At 36.8% G+C, this 22,125-nt stretch overlaps 1 protein-coding gene across 3 annotated transcripts in view; it reads right to left on the reverse strand.

Moving 5' to 3' along the window:
• Window positions 1-22,125, reverse strand: part of Syt1 (synaptotagmin 1) — a 585,526-nt gene that overhangs the window by 375,633 nt on the left and 187,768 nt on the right. For 2 of the 3 annotated variants that reach the window (XM_055626132.1, XM_055626130.1), the window contains exon 3: window positions 6,200-6,265. The exons of the other annotated variant lie outside the window; for it this stretch is intronic. The gene's annotated coding sequence lies outside the window, so the exon portion shown is untranslated. The remainder of the gene's footprint in view (window positions 1-6,199; window positions 6,266-22,125) is intronic. 3 annotated transcript variants of the gene reach the window in all.

The following is a 22,125-nucleotide window of genomic DNA, read 5'->3' on the forward strand; positions in this document are numbered from 1 at the left end:
TGTCCCAACATACCCTCCTAGACTGTACTTACAGTCTAGTACCTGAAATGACCTAAAATCCCTGAACACACTTGTCTGTTTTGGTTAACAATTGTAGAAGAAGGGAGGCAAGGGCAAATGAAAGGGATGATGGTAAGTGAATACTTTGTTAGTTCTTTGCATTTTTTTTCACAACAGCTGCACTGGGCATTTTGACCAGGAGAAAAGAAGGGCAAATGTAATGCTATTTAAAACTCCAACCACCATAAGGACAATGTGGCCAGAAAAGAATATCAGTTGGAAAGCAGCTTTACACTGGGTGGGGATGGGGTTGGGGTGGGGCTGGGAGGATAGAAAGAGTGGCCATGTCAGAAGACTTAGTTGGTTTGAATTTTTGGATAGGTTAGAAGAAACGGAAAAAGATCCTAGTGCCTACCCTGCCAGCACTCTAACAGTCCCCACTCTCCACGCTATAAATATTGTATCTGGGTGTGAGCTGTGGGTTTTCACAGCTTTGTCGTGGGGCCATTCTGGATAAATATCCATTTCATGAAAGGAGAAAAACATCTTTAATTCATTTTTATATAGCTCTTATGTGCTGAAGACTACCCTTTTTTCCTTGACTTTCAGTCTTTTTGTCTAATGATAAGTTTGCCAATGGCTTTGCCTTTGATGAACCACATTGATAATTATTCAGTTTCTATGTGCTTGGAAACTGGGTATGTTCAGCATCAATTGTGCAAACTCATTTTTTTCCTGTAGTTATGTAAATAGGCAGAATTCAGAGAAAAAAGTTCATGGTCACTATAATAACATGACATGATAGACTCTGTGACATACTCATTTCCAAAGACATAGTTTCTGAAATTTAAGAATATCTAACATCTCAAAGGTAGGAGAAAATTATGTTATAGCTGAAACATTGCATATCTAATAATAATTACTCAAAAAGTGAGATAGCAAAAATTGGTCAGTGTTACTGGTAGGCACACAATGAAAAAAGAGAACCACAAATTGGCTGCCAAGAACTAATATTTTTGTAATTAAATTTTTATTTTTTATATTAATTACAGTTTATTTACTTTGTATCCCAGCTGTAGCTCCCTCCCTCATTCCTTCCCAACCCCACCCTCCCTCCTTCATCTCCTCTCTGTCCCTCTCTAAGTCCACTGAGAGGGGAGGTCCTCCTCTCCTTCTATTTGACCGTGCCTTATCAGATCTCACCAGGACTGGCTGCAATGCCCTCCTTTGTGGCCTAGCTAGGCTGCTCCTCCCACGGGGATTGGGGAAGTCAAGGAGCTAGCCACAGAGTTCATGCCAAAAGACAGTCCCTGTTCCCCTTACTAGGGAAACCCATTTGGATACTGAGCTGCCTTGGGTTACATCTGTACAGGGGTTCTAGGTTATATCCATGCATGGTCCTTGGTTGGAGAAACAGTATCAGATAATCCCCTGTGCCTAGATACATTTGGTTCTTGTGGAGTTCCTGTCCTCTCCAGGTCTTACTAACTCCCTCTTCTTTCATATGTTTCCCTGCACTGTGCCCAAAGTTTGGCCATGAGTCTCAGCATCTGCTTTGATACACTGTTAGGTAAAATCTTTCAGAGGTCCTCTATGGTAGGCTCCTGTCCTGCTTCTCATTTTCTCCTACTTCCAATGTCCATCCCCTTTGTCTTTCTGAGTAAGGATTGATCATCTTACTCCAGGTCCTCCTTCTTGTTTAGCTTCTTTAGGTGTATAGATTTTAGTATGTTTATCCTATCTTATAAGGAACTAATCTTTTTAATACATCTCAAGCTACTGAGAATTCATAGACTATGACTTTGGGTCTCAAATGAGTTAGAAGAAGTTGTATTTTGAGCTTTGAAAAAGTTTTCCCCCAGCCTAAAACATTTTGTATAAATTTATAAAAATAACCTTTGCAGGATTCATGTGAAAATGGAAAACAGAATAAAAACAGAACAAATAACACATAATAACTGTAGTAACAAGAGACAAAAGTTGCCAAATATACAGTGGATCCTATGCAGAGTCTTCTATGTATTTTGGAATAAAAAAAAACACAAAGCTAAATTTACGGAAGAAAAAGTATAAAACACTTTCCATGACTTTATTTTCTGCTGAAATGGGAGTTGCAATTGTTAAGGTTGGTGTATACATATCTTTAGAGGCATAATACGATTTGGCAGTAAGAGGGGGAGAAGGGTTAATATCCATATTCCATAGTAGTATTATAAAGAGATTTTCATGAAAAAGAATAAAACAACACTCCCACTTAATTTAGTGATCGAAGACTTCAACAAAGACAAATAACTGAGGTACCACAAAGATTGATAAATGCATAAATATTCTTTATCACAGTAGCACACTATAAAAAAAGCAATTTTAGTTTCCGATATTTAGTTTTAGTGGAAAAATAATTTTGTGGATTTAACTTCAGCTACCACACACAAACGTTCGTGTGCTTATGTGAAAGATATGAGGCAGTGTCACTAAACTGGCTTATCATATCTTGTTTTGTCCTGTTTGTCTGTCATTGCTTGGAGGCCTGCTCTTTCCTGAACAAGAAAAAGAGAGGGAGAAGACCTAGGAGGGAGAGGAGGTGTGTGTGTGAGGGGGGGAGCAAATATGTGGTCAAGACATATTGTATAAAAAATAAGAAAAAAAAAGAGAGAGAATCAAACAAAGAACAAAAAACTGCCCTGTGCTTTGGACTGTTGCTTCTGTAGCATGTGTGACAGACAAATTTATGTGCATGATTCTGGATGCAATAACCTGGAGGTAAGGAAGAAGTCCTTTCTGGCACTCTTTGCATTGTAGTGCCTGTTGACTCAGCTCCCTCTGGGCCTAGAAGACAATCAAAGGCTGTGAGCCTCTTGAGTACTATGTGGGGCTCACTCCTCCCCTCATGTCTAAATGTCTAATATGTACATTTGCTTTAAGGAGGAAGAGAATTTCAGACAGCTTCTACCTTCCTTTGTTGCTCCATTCTCCTTTAGCCCATACAGATGTGCAAAAGTTGTGTAATTTTAAAAGAATGTTCCTTTGATATCTCCAAGGGAGACATTATTAATAGCAATTATATAATTACTATTTACTGACGCTGTTGTAGGAACATCTATAATAAGCAGTTAATCTTTTCATTCTCATATAAATCTTATAAAATAAATGTTATTTTCACTTTCGTAGAGGAGGCTGAGGCAGAGTACGCACTGTTTTTGGAGACACAGAGCCAGCAGGTGGTAGAAATGGGACTTGAATCATATAAGCATTTATAATTGCAAAGAAAAACAATGCCGCCGAATAGTGAGCTGCAGCACCCAGAGAAGTGAGTGGTTCAGAATCACAGACGATCAACAACTGGTTATTCAGAGAGCTGAATCATTTCATTTAAGCTCTATAGAGAAAATTTAATCCCGCAATATTTTATTCACAAAATGATTACAGACACTCAGTGGAGGGTTTAAGACATGAACAGGCAGACTACACTGCCCCAGATACCAGAACTAATAAATGATGCTGCTGGGATTTGAATCCAGAATTTCTAAAAGCTAGTTAGCTACAATAAAACCATTTCTTGTTTTAAAAAGATACCTTGCATCAAGGAAATATGCTTTATCTACTGAGAGAGAGAGAGAGAGAGAGAGAGAGAGAGAGTTACAGAAAACATTTCGACCAATGTCCGAAGGAAACAAACAAAAATTTAAAATTACATTTTGATTTTTAAAATAAAATGTCGAGGGAAAATATTAAGTAATCTGACCACTGTTAATAAGATATGTATCTTGAAAAGATTAATTCTCACTACAAGTCAATAATACAGCTCTCTTTGTTTTCCTTCTACTCCCTTTGTGCCGTCACTTATAGAGGAGAATGAAAAATTGCTTGCCTTTGCAAGTTGTCTTTGCTAAGAGTAGTAACTTGAGAAGGGAAAAATAAAGATTGATTTTTTTTAATAGTAACTGTATCTATTGCCTAAAAAGGAGGTTAGCTTCATGTAGTATTTAGTTCTCATTTTCATCTGTTTTGACAATCAAATGAAATAAATCCCATGTCTAGTGTAGTATTTACAAGCAAATACTGAATACATGTATCTCCTCTCTTGTCAATCTCCCTTCTCTTCCCATCATTTCTCCTCCCCTCCCCTTCCCTCTTCTCTCTTGTCCTCTTCTTTCCTTTGTATTCAATCTGTCCATCCATTCATCCACCATCACTCTCCATATAAGCATGTTTAGTCAACATCACACATAGGAAAAAAAAAAAAGTTAGATGGCTAATAAGACCTGAATCCCCAGTTCTGTTGCGAGATATGAGAGCTCAGGTAAAGGACTTAGCCTGCCTCACCCTCCATGTAACAGAGGAGGCAATCAGTAGAACGAGGACACTCGACTAGAGCTCTTGCATGTTTCTCCTAGCTCTAGGACATCATCCCTCTCCAGCGCCATGTCACCGCCCTGAACCCCACTCAGGCTTAGAGGTTTGTGTGTGTGTGTGTGTGTGGTTTTTTTTTTAACAGTGACTTATTACTTCTAGTAATGAAAGACTGACTCAAATAAGCTTATGAAGATCATTTTCAAATAATATTTATTCACAGAGAAACATTTTGGTTAAAGTTTTTTTTTTTTTTTCCTAGTAGCGTATTTCTTACTAAAATGGAAACTTCACACTCTATTTGTCATCCCAGGGAAGTGAGGCCATTAATAACAGTTGTACTTTGACTGAGAACATCAACTCCCACAAGTGTTTAGTGAGATTTAGCAAATCTAGAATAATATGAATAGTTCCCAAGGAGTATGCCTGAGTGTCTGAGTGATTTTTTGACGTCTCCTCTCTGTTATTATCATTATCTAGGGTAATCAACGAGTGTGGGCCAGAATGTTCTTCATCGTGTTACTGAGCACTTAGAGACTGAGAGGAAAATTATTATTTAAAAACAATTTTTATCCATAGCTGAGTCCTTATTTCGATCACAAAACTTTTGTGCAATATAAATGCCATGCACTCCAAAATTTTTCCTACTAATATTTTAATTATCAGCTTTTTCCCCCCTCAAGCTACGAATATTAAGGCAATATTATAGTTTAGATTAGACTCAGTTTTTTTCTTTGTGTGTTTAGCTCTGAGTAACTTAATGGACACTTGTTAGATAGAAGGCCTCACAAGCAGAGATGACTAGCAGCCCTAACTCACAAGCAGTGCACGAAGAGACACAACATCTTTCCTGAAAGCATATTATTTTCTTCAGGATTATTCCAAATAAATAAACAGGTCTCACTATAAGAACTGTGAGCCTTCCAAAGTATGCCTCGCTAAATCCTACATTAATTGACAAATGCAAATGCAGAGAACTTTATCAGTGAACTGGAGCAATACATCAAGTAATTGTGTAAAAGTAATTGTGTAAAAGATCAGCAAAAATGGTCATTGATTGCTTTCATGGTGATATTACAGCTAGGGGTCTGAGAAATTATAACATATTTCCTGTTTGGATTTTTGGAGAACTACAATTTCCAGCTCTTATCAAATCAACCATAAGATTAAAGTCATATGATGTAGGTACTAATATGGATTCTGATGTTACATTCCTGTTTACTGGTTCTGATATTCACATATTTCAACTTTATACTTGCTTGCATCTCAGTGTTCTTTATAATGACACCAAATGTATCACAATTTGATGACAACAAGGTATACATAATTCTGCCTAATGAAAAATATATTTAAAAAAATCTATTACTGGTAGGAGATCATAGCTAAAGAAGAAAATAAAATTCATAGGAAAATAAGCTACAGATTTAAGACTTCTTATATTATTATTTTATGTACTTCTGTTTAAAGATAGCAAATAAATCAAGCAAATTTCCAAAATCAGTAAATTTTTTATCACATAAAAGAACCTAATCACTTGTACTTATTACATTTTCCCACTTTTATCCTCTTGGAATGATTCAATATTACTCAAAAATATATGGAGTCAACCTAAATATTTCAGCACCAGAGATGCATCACACAGATTACCTGCCCATTTATCTAAGAGGATTAGAGGATAAATCATTTCCAGTGGGCTCCAGGGAATCGAAATTGAGTTCCAGAAGGCACCACTTGCTTGTGATTCTGCTTTCTAATCTTAAATATTTGGAAGGTGGATATCTGTGCAAAAAAAAATGATCTAATTTTGCAGAAGGGCGGTTATAATTGTTTGGTCATTAAAAACACTTACTGTTCTGCTGGGGTGTTATGGAGTATCTGGGGTTTTCTGTTTCTCTCAGAATCTCCTTTCTTCAATCTAAAAAAAAAATCAATACATATGATAATCTCTTGAGACTGTCTTAAGTAGGACATTATCTCTATTAATATTTCTAATTTAGAATCCTGCAATATGCCCATCAATATACAAAATATGCCATTATCATGAATCTTTAGTAAACACTCTACCATGCAGAAAAAACAGAATTTAAACTTGGTTTGAGAATTTGATCAGGACTATGGGGATAATTTACATACTCACTTTGTAAATTGTAAGTTTTAACATTATGCTCTGTATAGTGTCTTAGTTTGAAAGAAAAAAAAAACACATGATAATCTCCCTAGATGCTGAAAAAGCATTTGACAAAATCCAGCATCCATTCATGTTTAAAGTATTGGAGAGATCAGGGATACAAGGCACATATCTAAACATAGTAAAGGCGATATACAGCAAGCCTATAGCCAACATCAAACTAAACAGAGAGAAACTTAAAGCAATCCCATTAAAAATGAAAATTAGAAACTACGACAGAATATTGAATCATTATACTTACTGAAATTCACACAATTTCTAGTCAATTCATGTCTATTGCTATACCATGAATTGATCTGAATATTATAAATCAATCTTATACATTTACCTTAAATTTTACATATTTTCTTAGAGTTAGAAACCTTCAATATTTCATGACTATTTCTGTATTTTCAGAGCTTAATTATGGTCTAGATATAACCTAATCCTATTCTTGCACATTAGATAGATCTATAATAGCTGTGTGTGCAAATATATAAAGCTATTAAGTATTAGAAGAAAAGTAAGAAGTGAATAAACTGTAATTAATAAAAATAAAAATAATTCAAAAAATGGCCTGTACAACAGTAGAGCAATTACAGCTAACACTGTACTGTACTCTTCGAATTGCCAGGTGGGATAGGTTTTGTGCTGTGCTCTACTCTAAATAAATGAATACATAATAAAAAGGTGGAAAAAAATGAAAAGGTGGGAGGAAAAAAAAGAAGAAACGTAAGTACACATTAGTATATTAAACATAGAGCATTCACTTTAGTCTCAGAGAATAGGGATAGGAAGTTCTTTTCAAGAGTCCACTTCATGATTGCTTTAATGTAGTAAATAATGTAATGAAATCAAGAATTTTTGATTTTGTTTGGCAAGCAAAGAAATTCATAAATGAAAACTTAACAGTACAGGAGATACAAGTTCTACTACAAGTTTTCATCATTTTTAGTTCTCAGAACATCAAGTTCATGGAGACAACAAAATATTTAAAAATGGGTTTCCAACAAGCATTCCAGTCTGTTCAAAAGAACTATTAAAACATTACAGTGGCAGCAGCTCTTGCTCCTGGCTCACGGAGGCGATGGGTGGAACAGATCTGAAGTGACAGCTATACTTCCCAAGCAGGGCTCACTGCATCTGTTCAGTGGTTTAGTCTCCAAGGGCTGCTTTCATTTTATTCCGGCCTGAAACTCAACTGTTTTCTAGGAAAATTCAGGGGCGGTGTTGATGGCAAAATGCACTTAGATTTTCCCGACTGTCTCTTAACATACGATTGGAAGCCACAGTCAATTTAGGTAAAGTCTAAGTAGATTGTCGTAATACACTGCCATATTTTATTGACACAAAACCTGAAACAAGATCCTATGTGTATACACATTAAAATTCAGTGACATGCAGCACTTTATAAGGAAATGCCGGAAAATGTGTTAGGAAAAAAATGTATTCTGTCAAAATCTAAGAGAAGATATGATGTTGTCCATATTTAACATTATTACTCGCCAAGGGCCAGGCTTCCCTAAAGGATGCCGTGAAAGGATTAAGCAGCTTTCGTGACTTTTGCTGTCTACAGGGCTTTGATTTCATTTTGGTTTTACATGCATGCTGTCACAAGGATAAATGGGCAAGCCTGCTCTACTGTAAGGAAAAAAACAACTGTATTATATTTAATCCATGCTCTGAATATGGGTGTATAGAGTGTTTTCATGGTAGCCAGATACTGATGCCTTCATGTATCAATGCCTTCTCTTTAATCTAGAAAGAAAATAAAGCTAAAAGGCAGGATATATCATTACTGTGGACCATCCATCATTTACCTACCTGTTGGTGGAAGGCACACCCAACCACTATGTACATGAAGCTAATTTCTTGTATGAAGGCTAGTTTCTCTTATGAATTGGCATGGAACAGGAAACAGGACAGAAGCCTACCACAGAGGGCCTCTGAAAGACTCTACCCAGCAGGGTATCAAAGCAGATGCTGAGACTCATAGCCAAGCAGAGTGCAGGGAATCTTATGAAAGAAGGGGTGATAGAAAGACCTGGAGGGGATAGGAGCTCTACAAGGAAAGCAACAGAACCAAGAAATCTGAGCACAGGGTCTTTTCTGAGACCGATACTCCAACCAAGGACCATGCATGGATATAACCTAGAACCCCTGCACAGATGTAGCCCTTGGCAGCTCAGAGTCTAAGTGGGTTCCCTAGTAAGAGGAAGAGGGACTGTCTCTGACATGAACTCATTGGCTGGCTCTCTGAGGAGGGGAACAGCCTTGCCAGGCCTCAGAGGAAGACAATGCAGCTAGTCCTGATGAGACCTAATAGGCTAGGGTCAGATGGAAGGGGACTGGGAGAGAGGCATGGGAGGAGATGAGGGAGGGTGGGATTGGGGGGGCAGGAGGGAGGGCTACGTCTGAGATACAAAGTGGATAAACTCTAATATTAAAAAATAAAAATTAAAAAAAAGCCTGTTTTGGTAGGTTTATATGTTTTCATAAAATATTAGATACACTCAAAGCCAACAAAATCGATGAGGTTTTGTTGCTATTTTCTTCTATTTTGGCTTGACAAAGAGGAAGGAATATGGTCTGAGACTCACAAATGCTCCTTACAGAAGTAGCCCGAAAGGGACCCATTCATAACTTATAGCTCTTATGATAATGCAACATAAAGAATTAAGCTAAACCCAACATGCTTTAGACACTAGAAACACTGTACATGCTTTATCGTTCTTTTTGCCCTTTTTAATGGGCAAGGAATCATCCACAGTAGCTTTATATTGGAGTCTTAAAAGCAGCTATAAAGCCTTCAGAAATATGCTTTTTTTCAATAATGAGAATTAACATTTTCTTTTTAGATATCTCGAGTTCTGTTTTTATGGAGATACTAATCTTAACTAAGCATTCACTACGGTGGCATCCTGTTAAATATTCCCCAAGGGTTGGGATTAGAGTGCAATATGAAATCTTGCAAGGAAGCCACATTCAAACGCTATCCCTTCAGCTCTAGATCAAGTGACTCATAACAGAAGCCAAATCACAAAGCTTTACTTGTCAAAACTGTAAGATGTTGATACAAGCACGGCCTTCTTTCTTGGACCACATCTGACAGGAATGCCAAGATTCATGGCTAGGACATAGTTGTAAGGCTGAGTAGTAATGCTCTTAGCACAGATATTTATAATCCTAAGGGATTTGGTTAGAAATCTTTTGGCTCATGTCCGTAATCTTGGAACAACAGTCAGAGAGCAGATATTGCTTGAAATCAGGACATTATCCAGGTCATTACTGAGTGGATGTAAGCTTTTAGATACATATATCAAACATTTTATTTATAAACAAAGAAGTAAATACAACTAAACACATTGCATGACCAGATTACATACATGATCAAAGGCGGGTGATGAGAATCAATTAGCTGCCAACAATATCACTGCTACAGCTGAAGAAGTTGAACTGTGAAGTGGATTGTAAATTAGGCTATGGTAGGGTGTCAGTGGGACAGTACCCATCTATGAGAACTATTATCTGCAATGTAAGAATAAAACTTGATCATAGAAACTACACAGAAATACACAATTAAGTAAGTTATGACAACCCTCATCGTCAGTGCAATTTCAGGTGGTTGAAAATATATTAATGGAATATATGCTATGTTTAATTTATATATGTGGATTATATATTATATAATATTATATATAGATATATATAATATATTATATATAACATTATATTACATATAATATATAATATTATATATAACATATAATATAATATTATATACATATATATGTATATATATATATTGTGTGTGTGCCTCAAAAAAACCCACAAATATTTGTAGAATTTTTAATACCTAAAACATGTTGAATGTTACTTAACCATGTAAATAGAATTTTGATTAGAATCCCATATTATGAACAATTTTTGGCTATTGTTAAATTGGCTGTCTATGCATATATATACATATATATATGCATGTATATTTGTACAGATATATATACAAACACACACATACGTACATGTATGGAGAGAAAGAGAGAACAGGGGAGGGAGGGAGAGAGAGAAGAAAGCAAGAGGATGCTAATGTAAAACAGTAGTACAAATCCTCACACGGGCACATGGATTCTTGAACTGTTCTTTGAGCAATTTGTTCAGAGTCTAAAATTACAGAGAAAAAACATAATGAATAATAGACTATGAAACTATCTTCAAAATGTATTAACTAAAAACAGAATGCCATTTTCCTACTTTTCTATTATTAAAAAGAACTGTGACTACTTTTACTTCATTAAATGATTGTGTATATAATTGTAAAACAAAAATTCATTTAGATAGTACTATAAAGAATTAGATGATGAAAAACACATAATCTATCAAGTGAAGTATTGGATTGAGAAATACTGCTGGCGCTGGAGAGATGGCTTAGTGGTTAAAAGTGCTGTCTATCAGGGGACTTGGAAAGGGGCAGGGAGGAGACCAGGGAGGGAGTGTGGGGTTGGGGAGGGAATGAGGGAGCGGGATACAGCTGGGACACAGAGTTAACAAAATGTAACTAAAACGAAAAATAAAATAAAAATAAAAAAATTTAAAAAAAAAAAATACTAATTAAACCTCAAAAAAAAAAAAAAAAAAAAAAATAAAAGTGCTGTCTGCTCTTCCAAAGAACCCGAGTTCAATTCCCAGCACTCATATAGCAGCTCACAACTGTCTGTAACACCAGTTCCAAGGGATCTGACACCTTCACACTAATGCACATAAAATAAAAATTTTAAAAAAAGAAATACTATCTAAGCTGGAAGGTGGCACATGCCTTTATTTCCAGTGCTCTGGAGACAGAGACAAGCAGATCTCTGAGTTCAAGGCTACCTGCTCCACAGAGTAAGTTCCGGGACAGCCAGGGCTACACAAGGAAACCCTGTCTTAAAAAAAGAAGCAAACAAACAAAAAAAGGAAAAATGCTTTCTAAATAAATGTCATCTTGATACTTTTTGTAGGTCCATATAAAAGGCAAAAATTATCAATATAAATTTTGTTTTGAAAAGAAGATTTTTAGAATAAGGAAACTTCTGTTTTCTCCTCCTTTTCCTACTCCTCCTCATCCCCCCTTTCCTCTTCTTATTTGTCTCACCATTTTGACAGCTATTTATGGTTCTTGTGCCTACCAGCCTCGTTATGATAGAAGCTAATGTTTAGCAACAAGGAAGAAAAAGGAGGGGGAAGCAATGAAGGAGAGACTTGTTTTGTTGTTATGACACTTTATTTTACAAGTCAACAAATACTAAAACATTTGTTGGCAGTTGGAGCTACAATAATCACATGCTGGGTTCAACCATGTTTAACATTTTCATTATACTCAAAATAATTATTTTAGAATAAGAGGATGATAATGAGGCAGAATGGTAGAGCCAGTCTGTACCTGTAAAAGAATGGGAATTAATTAAACGAGAAACTTGGGAGAAGTTAATTGGGGCTGAGAAAAGATAAAGGCACTATCAAAGCATAAAGAAATGAAACTATAACAAAAGGTATAGAAGGACGTCCCACTGCACACACCTAAGAGAGAAAAATCTTTGCAGAATCATAAACAGCAGGAGCAGTAGTGTGCCTAGGGCTGCCTCGGTTGGCTTCACAACTCCTAGAATAGTTCCTGTCACGTAAATAAATGTTTGTTGAATGAACAATATTATATACTGACAAAAGTAAAACTCAGTTTCATCTTATACATTTTTGATTCTTTCTCTATCCAGTGTTTGACCTCAAGCAAATCACTTAATCTATTCTGACCCCAATTTCATCGTCTGTGTAATGAAAGTGGGAAAAGGTCATTCTCCAAGGTGCCTTCCAGCTTGGAACACTTCTGTGTAAAGTTCTGTTTATTAAAACAGTCAATTGGAAACATTTCTGTAGAAGATAATATTCTGAAATGAGTTCTACAGGAGAAGAAATGGAGAAAACAGAAAAGATGAATAATGGACTAATGCATTCAGTCAAGTAATGAAAAATAAATCCTTCTGAATGAAAGACTTCTATGTAGGGGTGGCTTATGGTTTTTGTATGCATAATTTGACATTTACATGGACAACTGACAAAAATATGCAGATAAAGAACTCTTTGCTCTTTTTTATTATAGCTAGAATGGCATCATACCTTGCTTGTTTATCTTGAGTACCACGGAGAAGAGAAATAGTGTTCAAAATCAGGTATCAAGTTGCAGGAGCTTAGAAAAATGTTACTTTATTATACTCTGTAGAACTTGGAATGCCCATTGTGGAGAAGAGAAGGATGGAGAAACGCAGGACTTATAAAAATTCCACCCAAAGATTTCAGACTCAGGTTCTATCTGGCAGAACTTCTGACACATCGAGGAATTCTTCCATCTACCCTAACTCTGGATTTCTTGTATCTCTTTGTTCTAATGATTTATCTGGCCCTACATTCTACAGTACCATTCAATAATGCTAATATGTAATTGCTCTATGTTCCTATGCCAGCTGTGATGTTTTTACCTTTCTAGCTAGAGCTGGCCATCTACCTCATATATCCATGATTCCTTTAAAATGAAGTAATTAAAATAAGATTTATCCAGTCAATATTCCATATGGGTAGAGAAAAAAAGACGAACTTTGAGATTATGAATGGAAAGGAATATTGTCTGCAGCTACCAAAAATGTCTTCCAGTCATCAAACCTAACCTCTACCTTGCCATAATAACTGCTGTCCAATACTCACACACATTTTATGTAAGATGGATCAGGGTTCTTATGACTTGAAGATGAAAGATACACTGATATTTAATGACAGATGTCTAACTCGTTTTAAAAACCCACAAAACTAAGGCAGGGATATTCGAACACTGGGGTTTGATCCACCCCTGAGGGGAGGAGAGTCAGTTTTCTTAACTTTCTTACAACAGAGTATGTTTTATGAGTTTATATTCAAACTAAGACCAGTAGCAAACACATATTTGGGTTCAGCAATCATATCTCTGGGTTAAGGGCATATTGGGTTAATAAATGGGGTGCCAAAGAAAAGAAAGGCGCAAGGGAAATAGGGCTTGAAAGAACAGGTCCAAGTTCAGAGTTTTACCTTTGGCTTAGTAATTTTTGTGGCTGGAGATAAAACCTGAGAGCCTTTTGTTAGCCAGACAAATATTCTGCCACTAAATCCTTCTCTATTCTTATGAAGAGTTTTATTTCAAAAAGGTAAAAGCACCAAACTCTTTCCATAGAGTTTTCAAATTTACTATGTAAACTATATATATTTACTGACAGGACAGAAGATGATGAAATCACAAGAAATGAAAGCATGTTGATTCTGCTTTCTTGAGTTTCTGGCTGGTTCAGCAGCATTTCTGTATAAAAATTTAGGCTGACAGAGAGAAAATGATTCATGTAGGCCCTGGTTGCTACAAATTCAAAATCAGCATTGTTCTGGGGAACATACATAAATGAGATGTTTGAACACTGCATGAAGTTTCTCTAGTTCTATGATTTGTCATTTGTGCTGTGAGTGCATTTCAGCACCATCCCCTGTGGTGGCGAAGGTATCAAGGTGCCAGGTCAATCAGAAAAATCTCATAGCCATAGAGGAAAAGTGTTTTGGTTCCCTCTGTTGTACATCACAAAAACCATATGATAAAAATCATCCTCTCCAGGATATATTGTAAGAGATTACATGCTTAGTTTGAAAAAAGAAACAGAGTTGAAAAATTGAAACTTATACTTAAGAAAGCAAAAGGGAGAAAAAAATCATAGAATGAGAACATTACTTGAAAGCGAAAATTTTACCCTTATGCATAAACACATGGTTATGTACTAACTGATAAACTTAGAAGAGAAGCTTAGGAAGAATGTCATTATATGGCTTCTTTCTAGTTGTCCTCAAGTTGGTCCTGAAATAATCTATGCAGAAGATGGGAGCTCAGAGCTTCAGTACAGTATTACATGTTTTCTGTTCATTTGAAGCCTTAAAATTGTTTCATAAGGATTTTTGTATAACCTTCCTGTCTCTCCAGAAATTTTTCAGGGGTCTTTGTTTTGTTTTTTTAAATTCAAGAAAGAATACTTTTAAAATTCCCTACTGAAGAACAACTATTTATTGATTACATTTCTTTTCCCTTAGGGATAAAAAAAAAATGGAGAAGAGATTTGAAGTAGTAAGACACAAAAATAGAGGAATGGAGAAGGTTTCAAAAAAACCAGGCCCTTAACCTTCAGCTAGACACCCAATACACTGTGCTTGAAAATCAGAAGTATAGCCACACACAGTACAGTTAAGGAGTGATCTTTGCTAAGCCTTCCAAGATAACTAGACCACAGCTAACCACCAATAACAGCCATACATCATTTTTAATTTCTGGATCTACATTGACTGACTGAAGACCTCAATTCCAATGACTATCCCTGTTGCACTATGGAAGTTCAAGAGTCACGACTGATCTTGACATGTGTTGGATTTGGGGGTGTTTTCATTGTCTTGAATATTTGTGAATTAGATTCAGCAGTCTTTCCATCGTTTCTCTGTGTTTGAAACCAAACTTGCGGCCAGTGGTCATTTCAGATCTTTATGTTCATTCAGATACTGAGCCTTCGCAAGGTTGACTACCTCAGATTTGCTGCACTTAATTGTGGGTTTCATGTGGATTACAACTTCTGCATAAGGTTACAGCTATTAGTGTCTGTGGGAATCTTGAAACAAACTCTACTGGATTCCTGTTAGAAAGCCTTCAGAAGTCAGCCATCTGGGTTCTAACCTGCAGTAAAAGATGAGGAGTTAAGTGACCTTAATTAACCTGTTCTGTGCCTGATCTTAAAGAATACTCTGTAGGCTGTGGCTGTATTAGGCTTCCTGGAACAAGCCACTGTCAGGAATGATGTGTTTGGATAATCTGTGAGGGGCTATGATTTATAACTTCAGTTTTTAGTTGTGGTATGAAGTAACCACAGATTTAATTGAACCGAATTTGGAGTAGGTGAGGGATAGACTTGTTTCTTTGAAGACCTTTTTATTCAGATAGTGCTTGCTCTGTTCCACATTAAGGCTTTGACCTGGAGTAAGTTCTTTGACAGCATATTGTGTGGTAAAATAGCCTAAATGAGGCACTGGGATTGTGAGATGCCCTGTGAATTTGCCAATCCCTAGGTGGAACCAGAGAGCCTTTGATATAAAGCTCAGCCGATGTTAGAGATGATACTCCGGGGGCTGCTCAAGCCACCGAATCAGGTCTAAATGGAGGTGGATGGCGTGTGGTGTCTGCTCAGGTGGGGAGGATTCACTGACCTGTCTTAACAGTTAAAAGCAACAGGAGCAAAACCTCACCCAACACCCTCAAATTGTTCATGAATATTGCATGTTGTCTAATATGAATTCCTGTGTGTGCCCCAAAATTGAAGGGATTGGCTATTCTGTAGATGCATTCATTATTCCAGCTAGCTCTGGTGTCCACCTTGGGAAGACGTTTGTGGTGTTCAGTTCAAGAGGTATGGGAATAGCCAGTAAGGTAGCCCTTCTGCTGTTAGTAATTACAATTTAACTCTCCAGTAGTACTTGGTCCTTAAAAGAGGTTACTGCTAAATTTCTTTCCAACTAAACGAATAGCCTGGCGGTTACCAACTTTAATGTCACTAGAAATGGTTTAGTGCAGATACTCCATGCTGGCATATGACGACATGATGACAGTACCTGCATTTCTCTCTGTAAACAAATCCCTTTGTCAAATGTTGTTCAGATTGCGCACTACTGACAGACATGAAACAGGCAATGGGGGGAAGCTCTCCCACCCTGAGAACGTCTTGCAGTTTAGTGGATGAGTGCAGCAGTGTGAGAAGCAGGAGGTGTAGGATAGAATCTCCTGACGGGACTGCATGCCACTTCTGGGCAGTAATGTTGGCATGATCTGTGCCAGCGGGGGGAGGAGGGGAGTTGGGTGACTAGAAGTTTGAAATTCTTGGTTAAACCGAAAGCTTATTTGGGCACCAGAAACCTTAACAAGTAATCACATTAAGCCATGTACTTCCCTTAAAGTATGTTTTACCACACCCACACATATGCACACACACACATAAATTCTGTTTGGGGTTCTGATTTAAGAAGTGAACTGAGACATGTGAAGAGGCTTGTTTAATGGCATACTATATTGGAATGCTAAAGACCTGCAGCGGATGTAAATTCCAAGTCTTGTTATAATTCTTTTAAGATTGTGAAATTATCAAGATGCATATGAATCAAGTTTTAATACACTGTCTGGGTGAATGAGGCTGTCCATAGCACCATTTCTTTCTTTGGGTTCTCGGGCATGGTTTGACAGTGTAAGAACTCTGTAGCATTAATATTGAATAAAAAGTAAACCTATTTAAAAAAAACACACTCAGTAGACTGCATCGGTTTATCACACTCATCATCACCGGCATGAGGTGATATAGGTGTTAAATATCTTGATTTACATATGGGCAAGTGAAATTCACAACTTCCCTGTAACAAGTGTTGGAGCCAGGATCTAAATTCAGTTCTGTCATGATCTAAATACAATTTTTACCTCGCAACACAGTTCTGTGCTTTTGTTGACAGACTTTGAAAAGGTAGAAAACTTGTTCTTTTGGTCTTTGCCTATCATGTATTAGATGCATCATCTTGAGACCATTGAAATAAGGTTGTAATCATCAGTGCTTCATGTAGAAATTGTGTCTATGGAGTTATTTATATATCCTTTAAGAAAATAGTTGACTGTCTAACATTGAAAAAAAGTTAGGTCTTAAAAAAATTAAAGCTTTCTGACTATATGGTCAATTTTTGGAGAAAGTTCCCTGAGAAGGTGTATTCTTTTGTGTTTTGGTGAAATGTCCTGTAAGTATCTGTAAGGTACATTTGACTCATAATGTCTGTTTCATTATTTCAGTTTAGTTTCTGTCTCACTGACCTGCCTATTGGAGAGAGTGGTATGTTGAAGTCTCCCACTATTAATGTGTGGGGGTCAATGCGTAGTTTAAGTTTTATTAGTTTCCTTTACAAATATGCAGTTGCATTTGGCACATAAATGTTCAGAATTGAGGTGTCATCTTGGTGAATTTTCTTTTTTGATGAGTGTCAAGTGTCTTTCCCCATCTCTTTTGACTATATTTTGGTTGAGAGTCTATTTTATTAGATATAAGAATTGCTACTCCAGCTTGCTTCTTGGGTTCATTTGCTTAGAAAACCTTTTTTCCAGCCCTTTACTCTGAGGTAAGGTCTATCTTTATTGCTGAGGTGAGTTTCTTGTATGAAGCATAATCTGTTCAATCCCGTTTTTTAATCCGTTTTGTTAGCCTGAGTTTTTTTTTTTTTATTATTGAGGAATTGAGTTCATTGATGTTGAAAGATATTAATGATCAATGATTGTTAATTCCTGTTATTTTGATGTTGGTGGTGATAGTGCATGCGTGTGTGTGTGTGTGTGTGTGTGTGTGTGTGTGTGTGTGTGTGTGTGATTCCCTTCATTCGGTCTTGCTGGTGTGAAATTGTTCATTTCCTCTGTTTTCTTGAGTGTAGTTAACCTCCATGGGTTGGAGTTTTTCTTCTAGTGTTTTTTTGTAGGGCTGAATTTGTGGATAGATATTGTTTAAATTTGCTTTATCATGGAATATCTTGTTTTTTCCCTCTATGGTGATTAAAAGTTTTTCTGGGTATAGTACTCTCGGCTGATATCTCTGATCTCTTTAAGTCTGCTAGACATCTGTCCCAGGCCCTTCTGGCTTTTAGAGTCTCTGCTGAGAGGTCAGGTGTAATTCTGATAGGACCGCCTTTATATGTTACTTGGCCTTTCACCTTGCTGCTTTTAATATTCTTTATTTGTTCTGTACATTTAGTGTTTTTATTATTATGTACCAGGAGGATGTTCTTTTCTGGTTCAATCTATTTGGTATTCTATAAGCTTCTTGTATGTTTATAGGCATCTTCTATGATTTTGTTGAAAATATTTTCTGGACCTTGGAGCAGGAATCTTCTCTTTCTTCTAGTCCTTTTATTCTCAGGTTTTGTCACAAAGTAAGCATCAACAGATACAATAAAACTGAAATAACTGTCTTATCTTAGCAGTTAACCATGGGTTAGAGCTGGACTTCAACAACAACAGAATCAACAGAAATCCTACAAACTCATGGAAACTGGGTAACTCTCTACTTAATGACCACTGGGTCATACATAAACAAGATGTTTGAATACTGCATGAGGTTTCTCTAGTTCTCTGCTTCATCATTTTTGCTGTGAGTTCACTTCAGCACCATCTGTTGTGGTGGCCAGGGTCAATCAGAGCAATCTCATAGCCATAGAGAAAGAGTGTTTTGGTTCCCTCTGTTGTACGTCACAGAAACGATATGATAGGAACCACCCTCTCCAAGATATATTGTAAAAGAAAACATGCCTAATTTGGAAAAAGCAACAGAGTTGAAAAATTAAAACTGCTACTTCAGAAAGCATACTTGGTAGACTGCATCTGTTTATCACACTCATCATCATAGGCATGAGGTGATGTAGGCATTAAATATCTTGATTTATAAAAATCTAAGACCACTTCATATCGGATGTGGCCCGTGGTAGCTCAGTAACCAAGTAGTTCTCCAAAATAAGGGGAACATGGACTATTTCTAACAGGATCTCAAGGGCAGGCTCTTTGACCCCCGCCCCTCCAGGGGAGGAGCAGTCTGTTAGGCCACAGAGAAGGACTTTGCAGCCAGCCCTGAAGATACCTGATAAAACAGGGTCAAACCTCCTCCCCTATCAGTGGACTTGGAAAGGGGCAGGGAGGAGACCAGGGAGGGAGTGTGGGGTTGGGGAGGGAATGAGGGAGCGGGATACAGCTGGGACACAGAGTTAACAAAATGTAACTAAAAAGAAAAATAAAATAAAAAAAAATAATAAAAGTCTTAGAAAGATTAGGGATACAAGGCATACACATAAACACAATTAAGACAATATTTAGCAAGTCAATAGCTAACACCAAATTAAATAGTGAGAAACTTAAAGCAATTCTACTAAAATCAGGAACAAAGCAACGCTGCCCAGTCTCTATGTATCTATTTAATATAGCATTTGATTTTCTAGCTAGAGCAATAAGACAACAAAAAGACATCAAGGGGATATAAATTAGAAAGAAGGAAGTCAAAGTATTGCTTTTTGCAGATGCTATGAAATTATGCATAAGCTACCCCCAGAACTCTACCAGAGAAGTCCTACAGCTGATAAATACCTTCAGTAAAGTAGCTGTGTACAAAATTAATTTAAAAAAATAGTACCCTTCCTCTATACAAATAATAAATGGGCTGAAAAAGAAATTAGGGAAACAACACCCTTCACAACAGCTACAAATAATATAAAGTATCTTGGTGAAACTCTAACCAAGCAAGTGAAAGACCTGTATCACAAGAACTTCAAGTTTTTGAGGAAAGAAACTGATAAGATATCAGAAGATAAAAATATCTCCCATGGTTATGGATTGAAGGATTAACATAAGAATGGTCATTTTACCATGGACCAGCTACATATTCAAGGCAATTCCCATCAAAATTTCAACACAATTCTTTATATACCTTGAAAGAGCAATTCTCAACTTCATATAGAAAAACAAAACACCCAGAATAACTAAAACAGTCCTGAACTATGAAAGAGTTGCTGGAGGTATAATATCTGTGATTTCAAGCTGTACTACAAAGCAATAGTAATAAGAAATAGTATAAAGACCACATGGTGTTGGCATAAAAACAGATAGGTTGAATAACGGAATTGAATTGAAGACCCAGGAATAAACCCACACACCTACGGACATTTGATTTTTTAAAAGAAGCCAAAACCATTCAATGGAAAAAAGAAACCATCTTCAACAAATGGTGCTGGTCTAACGGCACATCTACATGTAGAAGAATGCAAATAGATGCATATTTATCACCCTGCACAAAACTATAGTCCACGTGGATGAAAGACCTCAACATAAAACCAGATACACTAAATATAGTAAAAAGTGGAGAATAGCCTTGAACCCACTAGTACCAGAGTCAGCTTTCTGAACAGAACACCAACAGCTCAGTTACTAAGATTAACAATTAGTAAATGGGACCTCATGAAACAGAAAAGCTTCTATAAAGCAAAGGACATTCTCATCAAAACAAAACAACAGCCTACAGACTGGGAAAAGATCTTCACCAACTCTACATCTGACAGAGGGCTGATATCCAGAATATATAAAGAACTGAAGAAGTTAATTACCAACAAACCATGTAATCCAATTTAAAAAAAAATGGGGTACAAAGCTAAAGAGAGAATTCTCAAAAGAGGAATATCGAATGGCAGAGGAACACTGACACTACTAATAATACTCTGCTCTGTTTGCAGATAAGCCTTGCATGGCTGTCTTCTGGAGGCTTCATTTATCAGTTGATAGAAACAGAATATGAGACCCACTGCCAAAACATAGGAAGAGCACAGGGAGTTTCCTGGAAGAGTGAGAGGAAGAGATGAGGGAGACAGAATGTTCAAGAACACCACAAGACAATCTATGGAGTAAATTAACCTAGGGCCATGGGGGCTCACAGAGAGTGAACCACCAACTAAGACCATGCATGGGGAGAACCTAGGCCCCTACACATATGTAGCAGATGTGCAGTTTGGTTTCCTATCAATTGGAGCTGGAGCTATTTCTGACTTTGCTGCCTGCCTGTGGATTCCTTTCCCCTAGCTGGGCTGGCTTGTTTGTCCTCAGTGGGAGAGGGTGCACTTAGTCCTGTTGAGACTTGGGGTGCCAGGGAGAGTTGATACTGATGGGGTCCTCTTCCTCTCTGATAAGAAGGGGGTCAAGAGGAAGAGGGGTTGTGAGGGTCAGATTGACAGGAGAGGAAGGAGGGGGGCTGTGATAGGTATGGAAATTGAATGAATAAATAAGTGAATGAATAATAAAGAAAGGAAGGAATGCTTCCTAAGCAATGCATAAAACGGATATTTATTTATTTAATTTTTGAAACCATAATATATTACTTCTTTTCCTCCCATATCATACTTCCCTTGATATCTTTCATATTCATTCCCTCTTTTTTTATTTAATTGTTATATACTGCTACTTTACTAAATTAGCACAATCCCTACCAATAATCAATCAGTATTTAACCCTACATAAGTGTAGTCCCCACCCCTCATCATGGAAACATCTTTATGCCGACTAACTTTGTTATTCATGTCTGAATATCACAATTTCTAAATTAAACAGTTCTCAAATTAACAAAGTATCCCTCTCCAAAGGATGATTCCATATAATCAGATGGCCCCAGGATGTATTCATCATAAGATTTAGAACACATTTTTTCTTGTTCTCTTTTAAAGACAGGGTATTTATTTCCATATAGTTCTCAAAGAATAATATCAGGTAGTTAAGAAAACAAAACAAAGGGCTGGAAGGATGTTTCAGCAGTTAAGAGCACTGTCTGCTCTTCCAAAGGTCATGAGTTCAGTTCCCGGCGACCACATGGTGGCTCACAACCATCCATAATGTGAACTGATTCCCTCTTCTGGCAGGTGTAAATGCAGATAGAACACTTGTACACATAAAATAAATAAATCTTAAAAACAAAACAAAACAAAAAAACCAT

Source organism: Psammomys obesus, unplaced genomic scaffold (genome assembly GCF_907164565.1).
Source record: "Psammomys obesus unplaced genomic scaffold, mPsaObe1.curated_primary_1811, whole genome shotgun sequence".
In the NCBI taxonomy this organism is placed as follows: domain Eukaryota; kingdom Metazoa; phylum Chordata; class Mammalia; order Rodentia; family Muridae; genus Psammomys; species Psammomys obesus.